Source organism: Polypterus senegalus, chromosome 12 (genome assembly GCF_016835505.1).
Source record: "Polypterus senegalus isolate Bchr_013 chromosome 12, ASM1683550v1, whole genome shotgun sequence".
Classification (NCBI taxonomy): Eukaryota; Metazoa; Chordata; class Cladistia; order Polypteriformes; family Polypteridae; genus Polypterus; species Polypterus senegalus.
The window spans coordinates 31,825,658-31,841,311 of record NC_053165.1 but is presented as its reverse complement, the minus strand read 5'-3'; positions in this window follow the sequence as shown (position 1 = coordinate 31,841,311).

The window sequence follows — 15,654 nt, the reverse complement described above, 5'->3', positions numbered from 1 at the left end:
CCGGCAGTAAGTCGAGTCCGTTTCCAATAAGAGTTGGACTCCGCCAGGGCTGCCCTTTGTCATGGGTTCTGTTCATAACTTTTATGGACAGAAATTCTAGGTGCAGCCAGGGTGTTGAGGGGGTCCAGTTTGGTGGACTCAGGATTGGATCACGGCTGTGATCTTCAGCTCTCTCTGATTCGGTTCGTAGCTGAGTGTGAAGCGGCTGAGGTGGGAATCAGCACCTCCAAATCCGAGACCATGGTCCTCAGCCGGAAAATGGTGGAGGGCCCTCTCAGGGTTGGGGGAGAGATCCTGCCCCAAGTGGAGGAGTTCAAGTATCTCAGGGTCTTGTTCCCGAGTGAGGGAAGAATGGAGCGTGAGATTGATAGGCGGATCGGTGCGGCGTCCGCAGTGATGCGGGCTCTGCATTGGTCTGTCATGGTGAAAAAAGAGCTGAGCCGTAAGGCAAAGCTCTCAATTTACCAGTCGATCTACGTTCCTACCCTCACCTATGGTCATGAGCTATGGGTAGTGACCGAAAGAACGAGATCGCAAATACAAGCGGCTGAAATGAGTTTGCTCCGCAGGGTGTCTGGGCTTTCCCTTAAAGATAGGGTGAGAAGCTCAGTCATCCGGGAGGGGCTCAGAGTAGAGCCGCTTCTCCTCAGCATCGAGAGGAGTCAGATGAGGTGGCTTGGGCATCTGATCAGGATTCCTCCTGGACGCTTTCCTGGTGAGGTGTTCCGGGCACGTCCAACCAGGAGGAGGCCCCGGGGAAGACCCAGGACACACTGGAGGGACTGTGTCTCCCAGCTGGCCTGGGAACGCCTTGGGATTCTCCCAAAAGAGGTAGAAGAAGTGGCCGGGGAGAGGGAAGTCTGGACCTCTCTGCTCAAGCTACTGCCCTCGTGACCTGACCTCGGATAAGCGAAAGAGGATGGATGGATGAAATCTCAAACACCAGGGCTTTGTTATTTTCTACCAGCCATATTGATCTATGATTCCATCTCAGGCACAAACATTTCTGCGGGCCTGGAAAGATATAAAAAAATAAGAAAAGAGATTCTACTATGTTCTAACAGGTGTGGCCATGAAAATTACAGGGGGCTTAGGAAGAACAAGACTCTTAGGCCTGAATCAGTGTGCAGACCCCACCTAGCTGTATTGAGGGAAACAAAGAAAAACAAGCATGTAGTATGAAGGTTAGGGGCAGTGAGACTTGAAAAGCCCACCATAAGAACAGTAAACCCATAATGAGCAGAGCAAGAGCGGGTAATAGGAGTATGGACAGGCACAAAATGACAGGGACAGCATCTGATATTAAGAACAATATATACATTATCTAAACCTGTTTATCCAGAGCAGGATCACAGGAACCTGGAGCTTACCCAAGAATGTTTGGATGCAAGGAAGAAAAAATCCCTGGTAAGCAATGTGTATGATAAGTCTGACGTTAAGAACAAAAAGAATATGATATTTCAACTATCTGATCTGAGAGAGAGAAACATTGAAAAAATGGGGACAGATATTTTAAAGCATAATTCTGCTACTGGATTACTTCCACAATATCAGGTATTTTGAGCTGTGAATATGAATTAAAGATAAATTAATAAATATAGAATAAATACAAAAACACATTAGTATGTGTAGTTTTTGACAGACTCTCTTCACCTACCTACCTGTAGTTCAGTAGAGACATTGATAACTCAGTAATTCTACAAGGTTTGTATCACTTGGTTGTTAAATGACGTTTTTTAGGTAAAAGTGATTGGTCAGCAAAAATGTGCTGATTTTGTATGATGACCTAGTCAGTCTCTCAATCAATGCTGTTTTATTTTCAAAAATTGGGATTGGTCTCCCCTCGACTTTCTGGTGTACTCATATACGGGGATGGATATTTGAGGAGTAAACCACAAGATGTTTATATTATATTATGTACATTAAAGAACTATCAACAACAAATCAAATTAATAATATATTGAACAATTATTATAAAAGTAAAGTTGAATACGTTGGACACTGCCGCTACATGAATAAAAAAAATCGAGTATGTGTTCACTTAAAGTACCACTTCCAGTTAATAGATTTGCCCCAAAAGTTAGTATAGATCGACAATTTTGGTTTAACAACCACATGCCAAATTTCATCCATCTATCTAGTTGCGTTTTTGAGGTATTTTGTTTATACGCACACACACAGACACACACACACACACAGACATAATTCCAAAAACGGTATTTTCAGACTCAAGGAGGTCTAAAACGTAAAAGATTCATTAAAATGACGAGGTCGAATTTTTTTCATGATTAGTAGGCCGATACTTTCTCTATACTTTGTATACTTCGAGTGCGAAGTGGTAGGTGAATTACTGTCAACAAAAAGCAGGCACCTGAGAAATAAACTGAAACGTTACTCACTCGTGATTTTTCTGTAAATACGGTGAAGTTTTTGTTGAGCAGCACATTCCTATTTCAGGCGTTTGATTTACATCTTGATATTCCACACGCTTTACACACGTATTCAATTCGCTCTGTCACCGCAAATGCTGTGTGAAAATCCAGCCTCTTTCACCAGCCACCGTTCACTGGATAAATATGTACGGGCGACTCATGGTGGATGGCTTTCAGTTTTAGAGTTAAAAGTCATAAGGTTTAAAAACTAACAGCAAGAAAATTAATTCAAAAACGAAAACTAAAATTATGTTTAATAAATTATTATTTTATATCAGTTATTCTTTCCAGCTACTTTAATAATTTCGTTTAGTTTTAGTTTTTCATTTCAGTTTTGTTAATTATTTTATTTCAGTTTACGAAAATGTTTTTTAATAATAGTTTCAGTTTTGATTTTAGTTTTCGTTAACTGTAATAACCTTGGTGGAACTTGCATACACAGATGCTGCCCTAAGGAAACTTGAACAAATAGTTTAAGACACATCCTCTAAACTATAAACTCCACTTTAGCAGTCTGGCAAGTGTTAAAATTTTACAGTAGAAAATAAAACCAATGTAGTATAGAAATAAAAACAAGAATTGTAACAAAGTCTGTGGTCATCCCACATGTGGTCGTGGAGAGCTATAAAATCGAACATTCAGCCAGGTGTCACCATACTTGCCAGTTCTGTCCAGTATTTTGGTTTCTGCAAAGTTACCTGGGTCCACTTGGAGTTTTTGTCCATCCACTTTTTCCTTTGTCTATGTCTTTTTTTACATGGGCCATTTCTTGCAAGATTGTCTTGAAGAAGCTCTCAGATCTTGTGGCATGACCATACCACTTTAGATTACTCCATTTTACTATCATGAGTGATATTCATAGTTGTTTAATTGTTGCTGGATGATACAATGAATCTCGTCATTGGTGACATGGTTGAAGTAAGAAATTCACATGCACATAAAAAGATTGAAAGGACCAGGGTAAGCAGTAATCTCAATTTGGATTTAAGACATTCTGTTTGCCTCTCCAGATTGGCTTCAATTTGGTAAGAGCTGCTACTGTTTGCGCAGCTCTTGATACGACTATATAACAGTCTCCAACGCATGCTCATGAGCTGTGATCTTTGTTGCGATTGGTTTTCCAATGTTCACCATCACCTTAGTCTTTTCGGCATTGATCTTCATGTCATATTTTAATGTTTGTTTTCTCCAGGCATTTCACCAGGTGGGTAACCTCATTTTCCCATCCTACCAGCCCATCAGTGTCATCTGCAAATCAGAGATTAGTAATGGTGGGCCATCCTATGCTCCCTGTGCCCTGATGATCTTTTGAGTATGTCAGTCAAGATCTATGTTAAGAAAGATGTTAAAAAGCTTAGGTGATAGAATACAGCCTTGAAGGACTCCAACTGAAGGGAGAAATTGATTTTCCATTGAGCCATGAATAAGCACCACACTGCTAGCCTAGGCTGGTGGATGGTGTGGATTAAGCTTTTGGCCCATGTTGTGTTCTTTGATAGTAGTCCACAGTGTGTCATGTCACAACCTGTGAAATGCATTTGTAAAGTCAACAAAGACATGTTGATGCCCTGCTGGTGTTTTCCTTCAAACACAGAAAGTATAAAAGGTGAGAAAAGGTGTCTCAAAAATAATGACAGTGAGAAGCAGGCTTTACAGGAATGTACTCGAGCAAGGGAGCGTTGGTGAAGAGAGGCTCAGACACACACATATTCAGAGGAAAGACACTGAAAGGACACATACGGAAAGAGATAGCAAATATTTTTAAATCCTTCTATTACCTGTCTGACAGGTCCTGTGGCTAGTAAGTATATAAAATTATATAGAGAATATGGAGTGTAGTCGTGCTCTCCAAAGTGAATACAGTACTGTACACCCTGTTGGGAATTTCTGGTTTGGCAATTTGACCCATGTTGCAGGTTATTTTCCAGAATTCAAGAAAGAAGCCAAACTGTAAAATACTCTAGCAAACTTTACATTGGCATGGACAATGATTGTGAAGAGTCCAATGGAACTTGGCTGCCAATTACATAGAAAAGCCTGGAAAAACCGAATAGGAAGTTAAAAAGGGTGGTTAGTGTGCAATGCTAGTTAATGATGCAGGAGTCTCCCAGTCCAAGTGGTGGCAGCAGTGTGGCTGTGCATGCTATTCATGCTCACCCCCTTCACATTGGCATGGGTAGGTGACCTGGGGGCTACCTGATATTTTAGCAGAGAACTAGGGCTGAGGATTGCAGTGACAATTAAAGGGACCTCTAGAAGGATGGCCACAGGTGTTCCCAGGGACATTCCTTATCCCACAAGTTATCCTTTAGATATGCAAGGTTGTGGTTCCAGGCCCAGGTTTCAAAGCCCCTTCTCTGCTGTTGAGTTGTAGGAAAGCCAGGATAAGGTGAGGATGGAGGACTAAGCAGTAGGAGATGTGATATAAGGTAAATGGGCAGCCACACTACGCTATATAGAGGGTAGGCCCTGTGCATGAGAGCCAGAGTAGCTGGTTGGATTTCATGTACTCTATTCTGATGTTTTATTTGCTAACTTTTGATTCATAGACCTATTACCATTTTGTTTATGTAAATCTCCCTCTGTAAATGATTTACAACCTTGCCACCTTTGATGTCACTTCCGGCGGCCGACCACCTGGAACAGTTCCTTTATGCCCATCCTGTATATAACTGGAAGTGTCGCCATCTTGGGCAGTCTATTTTCATACTGTTTTTCACTGAAAAACATTTAAGAATTTTGTATCTACAATATACAGGATTGCTGTTTGACCCCAAAATTTTATTTTGTCTTTGCCCTTTTTTATAGTAGTATATTCTGCAGGATTTGTAAAATGAGCAAATTCCAGGATATTACAACAACTATGCAGACAATGGCAGTGGAATTATAGGCACTCAAATTCAGGTAGATGATAAACAGATTCAGCTTGATGGAATGGCTGATGGGACCATCTCAGGTATTGTTACTATTACATTATGATAATGATTTTGAGACATTTTTCCTTACATTTGTCATCACTGGAAGCAATAAGAATTGACACACAAACTGGCACCTTTATGTGTCTTTATCCTCTTTTGCACAATATAAAACCGTTATAAAAAATACACAACTATGTGAACTATTCATAAATATAAGGAAGCATGTCAATTTTAAATATACAGAAAGAGAACAAAAATACCTAAAGGAGTTTTTATTGATAGTTTTCAAGCTGGTCCCAGTTAGAACTGGACCAGATTTATAGAGCAATTATTCAAAACATTGCCACTTCCTCCAAAACAGTCTGGCTTGGTTGTGCATCTGAATTTTAAAAGCATAAACTGCAGGGTGCTGGTTTGATGTCAGAAAGATGCAAGCAAAAACTAAAATGAAAGGCCACACTTCCCTGAGTAACCATCCATTTCAATTATTTTCATTACAGAAAAGTTGCTGGTCACTCAAAGAAAAAAAACATAGTCACAGAAACAATCACAATGGTCAACCACAACTTTTGATTCATCTTTGTATCTGTAGATCTCCAAATATGCCCGTCTGTCATAACTTATGTTTACTTTAACAGCTTAAATTGTATGGTGCATGAATGTAAGCCAATTCATTGTCATATTGCTTTATGTGTTGATTCTGCACTATATTCTGCTGTCCTCCTTAATGTTGTCATGCCATATTTTGTATAATGTGCTGTCAACTATATTTTACTATTGTTGTATTTATGGCTGTAATATCAAGACAGTTTCTAGCAATTATGTTGCCTGGCAGTAAACTTCATTTTAGCTCAGTGCCATTTTTGGAAACATCAACGCAGGTCTATCTATCACTTTATCAGTGAAGTGTCTTCCAAATGTGCACCAACAAAATATATCTGACTGCAAGAGACTGAAATGTTTTATCTACTGAAGTCTTATTGGTTTATAGAAATGCTCTATTACACATCTTAGTAAAACACTGAGGCAACACCTGGTGCACAGCTTAAATGTTTCTCACACCAGTCATACATTAGCTACATACTTTGCATTGTTGCTGTACAGCCCTTTCATAAGAAGGACAATATTGCTTCTTACACTATGTGATCTTTGAACTTCTCTTTAGATTTTAGGTATAAGGTTTCATATTATTTACATAAATTATTGTTTAGACCACAACCTACCACCAGGAAAATGAGGAAGTGGAGTCTGGAGGCCAAAATATCTCTGAATGAATGCTTCCAAATGACAGACAGGAAAATGATGTGCAAGTAGCATGGAGATGATATTGAGGCATTCAGCCACTGCACAGCCCTCAAAAGAAAGTGTGTTGACTTCCAAACAACAAGCCTTGGATCATTAAGGAGCTAAAAGGTCTCCTGAATAAGAAAAAACAGCATTCAAATTTGGTGACAAAAAAGGTTCTAAATATTTCCTGGATAATGCTAAAGAAAAATCTAAGTGAAGGAAATGAAGCTTATAAAGCTAAAATAGAAAACAAACTCAGTGAAAATAACATGAATAATTACTGGACTCAAGCAATCCAGGGCACCGATGCTAGTAGGGGATTGTGGGCAAAGCTAAGACTCTGAACAGATTTTTTAATAGATTTTCCCTCCCACTGTCTCCTTCTTCTAATAATAAGTCACCCCACACCATCCCTACTACATCAACAACTCCTACCATGACAACTGGAAAGGCCAATGATGATTCCACCCAAGTAAACACGACCAAGTAAAGGATACAACTGAGGAGGCTACACACAGGACAAACTCCAGGACCAGATTGTGTCAGCCCTTGAAGTCTTAAGGCCTGTGCTGACCAGCTTTGTGGTGTCCTCTGTCACCTGTTCAGTCGATCCCATAGGCTCCAGAAGGTGTTACTGCTGTGGAAAACATCCTTTTGTTTGTTCAAAGAAGGCAGACCGGTGGCACATATGTCTCACGTCATGAAGACCTTGGAGAGACTGGTCCTGGACTATATGAGTCCTCTTGTGGTAGACCACCTGAACCCCACTTCAGTTTTCATATTGGACAAAGATTGGAGTGAAGAATGCAATTATCCCTCTTTTGTCACTTGGACAAAGCTGACAGGACTGTGAGGATTATGTTTTTTGATTGCTCCAGTGCCTTCAATGCCATCCAGCCAACCCTGTTAAGGGGTAAACTTAGAGATATATGGCTTATGGTGTCCTGGGTAATGGGCTATATGTTGGGCAGCCTACAGTTTGTGAGAGTCAAGGACTGTGTTTCCAATATGGATATGAGCAACACTGGAGCACCACAAGGAACAGTCCTGCCACTTTTTCTCTTCATTCTGTACAGCTCAGACTATAAATATAACAATAAGTCATGTCACATGTAGAAATTCTCAGATGATTCTACATTTAATGAGATGTATATTGTTAAAGGGGATGAGACAGCATAGGAGTCAGATGGAGAACTTTTTTTTGGTGTAAAATAAATAGTTTGCAACATAACATCAGCAAAACCAATGAGCTGGTTGTTGACTTTCCCCATATCAAAGAGCACTGCATGCACTATAATGCTGCACTCTGGCTTTGAACCCAGTTAACCTCCAAAGCTTCTGCTTTGTGACTGGTGATGTGATCTGTTGCACAAACCACCACGAAGGGAGTATGACAGTAACACTGAGCTCCTTTGTCTGTTAACATTTATAATTATCATGTTAAGACAGAAAACCTCTCTGTTCATACATTTCCTCTTCAAACAGTTAGCAGAATGAACACTGGGAGAGGCTTAAACTGGTGACTTCACATTATACAGGTAACAGTTTAAGGGAACTAATGACATCCTTCACATCTTCAACAACTCTGTGATGGCCAGTGCAATTTTCTATACTGTGGTGTGCTGGGCTGGTAACATCACTTCAGGAAAACCCACCGCATCAACAAGCTAATTAAAAGGGAAGGCTCAGTTATGAGACACACTCATGCCCCACTGGAGGAAGTAGCAAAGGAAAGAATTAAAACTGAGAGTCATTTTGAACTATCGTGTACATCCTCTCTTTGACACACTAACATTGTGGACTTTCATCCAACAAATTGTTCAGCAAAAGTGTGTTAAGAAACACTACTGGGGCTCCTTTATACCAACAGCAAAATGCCTGCATAATGCCTTACTGTGACTGTGAGACTGCCAAGTCAGAAGTTGTTTCTTTTTAATTCTCTGCCTTTTAAGTCATTCTGGTGTGTATTTGGACTACAGTGTGTGTGTGTGTGTGTTTATTTATCTATTTATTTCTTTAAAGAACTTGTATAAAAAGCCAAATTCCTTCCTGAGGACAAATAATGTCCTCACATATCTAATCTAATAAACATGCCATTAAGCCAACATAGTTAATATCTAAGATTAGGTTAAGTGTTACACTGAGAAGCAAGACAAACTACACTGGGCAAAAATGTTGTTTTATTTCTGCAATGATGATTTTGTTACTTAAAAACATAGGATGATGTCAATATTACAGCATGATTTACATACATAGCCCAATCATTCATACTGCTTGTGGCCATCCATCCATTTACTGAACTTACTTAATCCTATTTTTAGCCTTACAGATACAAATGGACAAAAACTTTCAGCTTTACAATATTATTGTAGCTGCTGCCAGGTGATGATCCAGAACTGTCATCCTGTCATGTGGTGTGTCTAATTTATAAAACTTTTACTATAAGTCCACTGGAGGCTACAAATAAGTTTCTCTACTGCAGCAACTACAAGTATGTGATGATCAGAAAAGAAACCTACAGCTTGTCTTTCCCACACACTCTCCAAATGTTATGTGCTTGGCTGTTTATGCTGCATTTTTGCATGAGTTGTACCATTTCACAAATTAGGGGGGATGGTTAAAAGAAACAGAAATTGTCTATAATAAATTTATCAAACTGTCGAATTAATATATCTTCAATAAACAAATACAGACAAAATTGTCAAGGTTGTACCTGTATAAAACATTTTGCTTGTAGAACATTATTGTGATGCCCCCCAAACAATTTAATGGCTCCAAACCTCCAATAAAAAATCTCCAATAACATTCCACTTCTAGCAGAGATGTGTCAGATGGAAGTAGGAGGACTGACGCTTTCACTGAAGTATTCATTCAATGGCAGCTTTTGATTTAATTTGGCTATGACTTAAACTTTTCAGTTATCAATAATTTATGTGTATTGTGGTGACATAGGAAGATGTATTTTTTGTTTATGTTTCAAACTCAATTCTTCCTAATAACCTTTAAGAATATTGATATAAGAATCTAAATATATAATTGTTATATTTTTAAATAGATGATTGAATAATCTTTGAGTTACCATTATTGTCATTAAAGTGGTAGTCATTCTCAAAATGAAGAATGAGATTTGTGGTATCGTAGTGGATGTTCCAAAACATGGCTAGAGATGTTGATGTGGCCTGGCTGTCACTGGCTATAATTATACTTGATTTCATCCATGCAGAAAGAAAATGTGTAATGTAGTATTGCCTGCATCTAGAAGAAGAAACACAGTTCAAGAAATGGATGTTAATAAAGCAATCAAGTCAATTGGCTTTATTGTCATCCCAGCCATACACAGTATTGTAGCATACATTGGCACAAAGTAATATTTTACAGGGCTGCAGTGCAAAATATACATAAACACAGGACAATGCAAATGAGCACACATTCAAGTACTAGTACGCATATAGTCTTTTTCTATGTTAAGGTCTTGAATCATCTTGTGAATGATTAATGATTGTAAATCCACATGAAGAGAAGAACAGTGTCACACTGGTTAGCACCACTAATCCACAACTTTAGAAGGTTAGGCGTAAATCCAAACCCAAGTACAAAGTGGACTTTACATATTATCGATGTTTATGGGTTTTTCTCCCTTTAGGTACTCCATTGTTCCTTATATAACCCAAGTGGGAATGGGTCTAGTTGAACATCTAGATGTTAAAGGAATAGAGAATGTAATTAAACACATAAGCTAGGTGTGATGATCTACCAGTTGATTTTTTTTTACACAATTTAAAGAACCAAAGAAAATACTGTAGATACAGTATATTAGAAGTGTTTAAAGAAATTGTTTAGAGGAAGGAAAAACATCATCTACATTTTGATCTGGTATCGTAACATTAATGCTAAATACTGAGGGTGCTAAGAACACAGCAACCTGGAGCTCTGTGACTTTATTATTTCATGGTTACACAGTCTCAGCAAACAAATTGGCACATAGGTTTCAGCAACTTCCTGAAACCCTGGTGTATATTAAATGGATGAGAAAAAGACATATTAGTAAGATGGGCCATTAATAAAGTAGTTAATATAGAAGGATTTAGGCATTGTAGTGGACTGGACACTATCAACTACCAGATGGTGCTCAGAAGCCATTAATGAATGTTAGTTTATACAACATGATGTGTGGAGCACAAGTCCAAGGAGGTTCTGGTCAAGCTTTATAATGCACTGGTGAGGCCTCATCTGGGGCCTCATGTATAACGCCGTGCATAGAACTCGCACTATAACATGACGTAAGCACAAAAGCCGAAATGTGCTTACGCACAGAAAAATCCAGATGCAGGAATCTGTGCGTACTCCAACTGCCACGTTCTTCCGCTACATAAATCCCGATCAGCGTGAAAACTAACGCTCGTGCACGCGCTTTATGTAACGTCCCAACTCCTCCCAGAATTACGCCTCTTTGAATATGCAAATCAATATAAATCGCTCTTACGCGCAGCCTTCTGTGAAAAGACAATGGGAAAAGCACGGGGGAAAATATAAGAATTTCAGCGAATACCATACTATTTGTTCAAATAAACTGTGGTATGATCAACAAAAGGAAGTTGATCGAGTGACATAGCGTGTTGGAGAAACTTGAAAGCTCACATTCACAAAATCGCACAGTGCCGGAAATAAAAAAGAAGTCACTTATCAAAGTCGCCGTGAAAAGCCCAGTTGTAGCCCACTGGCTGAGTGTCATATGAAAGCTTATTAGGGTACAAAGAAAAAAAGGCACGAAATGTCAACTTCAATCTCGACATTTCCACTTTAATCACGTAGTTTATTTTGTCATTAAAGTAGAACATCATAAACTTCATCTTAAAATCGTTTAATTAACCAGTTTCTCAAATCACATCGTAATTAAAGTAGCACGTTAAATGCTTTGTTTTGTATTTGATCTTCTATGTGCTCTGTGTGTGTGAATCACTACTTGCTTCTTAAACCGGCTCTCTTCCTCCAACTGGACACAGAATCCATTACATTCGTGATATTACAGCTCTCTGAATAACTGAAATACTGAGATGTATACGTGATATCATTTTCGTGATGATAGGAGTTAAAGCATGTTATTAAATATGAGTTTCACTTCGATGCAATAATTTATTGCAGCAGTACTCAGGGGCGGCTCTAGGCTTGTGGTGGCACTGGGCAGAGGAAGAATCGGTTGCTCCTTCGCCCGCCAATGTCAGTAAGGTAGCTTATGCACAGTGGATGGCCACGTCCATTGCAGACACTGCATAGCCGCCTCGTGCTCATGACACAAGCATTTAACTTTTGCTGAAATTTGTCGCTTCATTTTTAGCTGTGTTGTTATTTTCTCTTTCTGTTTTATATTCAATATATATTGGCGTAGTCGCCACTGCAGTCCTTGCTTTTCTTTCCCCAAGTAACCGATTGCCACACAATCAGCTTTGTAATGGAAGTTAAGCCATCTGTAAGCTTAGCGCAGATTCTTCAAAATGTTTAAGGAACATTAAAATATCTTCGTAGTACATGTTTAATTATTCTATCCTTAACGACACTCCCAGTGAAGAATATGGATTATTTAAATGAAGTTTAAAGTTTTATCTGTATAATTTAATAAACATTTTGCTGCATTTAACCTTAAAAATATCGTCATCATATGTAAATACGCGCTTTATAAAGTGGCTCAGGTTGTGCGATATTATAACTATAGTGCAAGTTTACAGTGGGGTGATTGTACTTATAAGTACAAACAGTTCTACAAGGTGCAATTGATTGAGTGCATTTAAAGTTCTTGGGATGAAACTGTTTCTGAACCGCGAGATCTGTACAGGAAAGGCTTTAAAACGTTTTGCAGTGGCTGAGACAGCGTGTCCATTAACTGTATACCGATAATTCTCTTTCCGATCAGCTGCTGCTGTGATTCACACTCAGATACAGTGATATAAATACTCCGAGTGGTGCAGTGAGAGTAATATGGAAAACGTAATATGTGGCAACTCCTAATGGGAGGAGCTGAAAGAAGAAGAAGAAAAAAAAGAAGAAGAAGAAGGAGAAGTGAGAGTAACAACACTAAAGCAGTTATGGTATTTGGAATACTATGGCTGTTCCCTGGACCATTATATTGTTACAAGTTAATTACAATCAGATGCATTACACTAATAAACAATATGCGGTTAGTTTCAGTGTATTTATAAAGCCGCGTCAGGAAAATAAGGTGTAACCACACAGGAACAGTAGCAGTGCTTTGATGCTGAGTACCGCCAGTCTGCAAAACCGAGCGGAGAACTTACGTACGACAAGGCATGAGGTACCGTGGAAAAGTGCGGGGCTTTACGCCAAGTGCAGGTTTTATATATCGCGATTTGAATGTGGAAAAGTTCTTACGCAACATTTCTGTGTGTACGCACCGTTTATACATGATATCCCTGGAGTATGGTGTGCAGTTTTGGTCTCCAGGCTACAAAAAGGACATAGCAGCACAAGAAAAGGTCCAGAGAAGAGCGACTAGGGTGATTACAAGGCTACAGGGGATGAATTATGAGGAAAGATTAAAAGAGCTGAGGCTTTTCAGTTTAAGCAAAAGGAGATTATGAGGAGACATGATTGAAATGTTTTAAATAATGAAAAGAATTACATTAGGAAGTTTTTCTTCACACAGAGAACTATAGACACATAGAATAAACTACCAAGTAGTGCGGTAGACAGTAGGAATTTAGGGTCCTTCAAAACTAGACTTGATTTTTTTAAAAATAATGAAATGGATAGATAGGACTGGCAAGCATTTTTGTGCTAAATTACCTTTTCTCATCTAGATTGTTGTAATGTTTTAATATGCAGTGCCTGGATGGCATGTAACATATAAGCTGGTGTTAAGAAGGGAATCTATTAATTTAGCAGAAGAAAGAAATGAAAGAGGAGGCTCAGGTAAATGTAAACCAGGAGAAAGACTTTGATAAGGCAGTGCATAAATATATAATGGAAGTGAAATATTTAAATTAAATTAAATTTTGTGGCTGCAAATTATGTCTCGATCAGTAATAAACAACCCAGAATTCGTTTGGGCCTTAAGTAATGGAATTTCAATCAGCACTGGAACAAGATAAGGTTGTCTTTTTTGTGCAATATGAAATTTTGGCATACAGACTAAGAAAACACCCCAAAGTAAAAGGCATAAAAACATCCTAGGGGGTGGTGAAGCACAGACAAATGTATTCATGTGTAATAAACAGAGACGGGTGGGATGAAGGAAATACAGAAATAAAAGGAATAACTTTAAAAAAACTGAAAAGAAGGCCTGGCCTTACTCTTACAAATACTGGTTCTTTAATGGCATTGTATGGAGCGTTACTGGGTTCTAATGTTTCCTCATAGAACTATTACCTGACTAAGCACCATTTCACTCTGGAAAGGTTCTTTGAAAATGAAGTTGGTTCCTTGTGTTTTTAAAAATGTCTTAATATGTAGACTACCTAGCAGTACACCAAACAGATTAAGAAAACTTGAATTTAGCCTGTTATTGTATGCAGTCTGAGTTTTTAAAAACCATGACCCATTTCCATCCATCCATCCATCCATTTTCTAACCCGCTGAATCCGAACACAGGGTCATGGGGGTCTGCTGGAGCCAATCCCAGCCAACACAGGGCACAAGGCAGGAACCAATCCTGGGCAGGGTGCCAACCCACCGCAGGACACACACAAACACACCAAGCACACACTAGGGCCAATTTAGAATCGCCAATCCACCTAACCTGCATGTCCTTGGATTGTGGGAGGAAACCGGAGCGCCCGGAGGAAACCCACGCAGACACGGGGAGAACATGCAAACTCCACGCAGGGAGGACCCGGGAAGCGAACCCAGATGACCCATTTGTATTTCACTAATCTGTCACCAACTATTTATTCATGATTAGTCACTGTATGAAGCTGATAATGGATCTACATAAATAAAAGTTGTTTATGGAACCCACATATAGATGGTTCCTCTATGCAGGGGTTCCCAGCTCCAGTCCTGGAGGGCCGCAGTGGATGCAGGTTTTCATTCAAACCCTTTTCTTAATTAGCAATCTGTTTTTGCTGCTAATTATCTTCTTTTGAATTCATTTTAATTGTCTTGTTTTTTAAGATTTGTTCCTTTGAATTGGTTCATTTCTTTCCTTAAATGGCACCCAAACAGAAATGAAATGTCAGATGAGTGAGCCAACAGAAGACCAACTCAGTCAGTCACTCAAAATTCAGCCAATTTCACTCCAACCAGTTGCTTAATTAGGCACAGAGTCTTGTTGTTAATTAAACCTGTTCTTTAATTCCATGGCTTGTTGCTGCTCTCATTGTGCAATAGCAGACATTTCTGAAATTATGGATTTTCTCTTTTCTAAGAGCAGATCAGCATTCCTGAGAACTTCACCTTTCTTTATTTTCAGATATTGTATGTTTGTCACAGTTTGCTGGTCCTGTTTTGACTCATTTTGTATCTCATTATTGTTTGGCTGCTAATTAAGGAAAAAAAAACAATTGAGGGGTCTGAGTCTTCAACAGTAAGTCAAATAAAACGAATTAGCAGCAAAAACAAGTCACTAATTAAGAAAAGGGTTAGAATGAAAACCTGCAGCCACTGCAGCCACTGCAGCCCTCCAGGACTGGAGTTGGGCACCCCTGCTCTATAGCATCACTCTGAAAAAACTCTCTGGCATGTTTATTTTTAAGAGTATTCTGGAAGCTATAATGGAATAAAAAGTGTTAAGAGCAGCCAGTTATACAGTATTTGGCAGCATTCTTTTTACCTCTGCCCAAAATTCATGAGTAGAATAATAATATTGTTTCAGTTGTTTTGGAAATGAAAGTGTGAAATATTCAAAAGAGAACTAATAAAGAAGTTATCTTTCCTAACCTCCACAAATTGCTAAACTTGAGGTACAGTGACAATAGTGAATGCATCAGTAAACAGAGAGGTAAAAACAATGGATATGCGGACAATGTCTACTGAGGACAATTTAAAAAAGAGTTAAATTATATAAA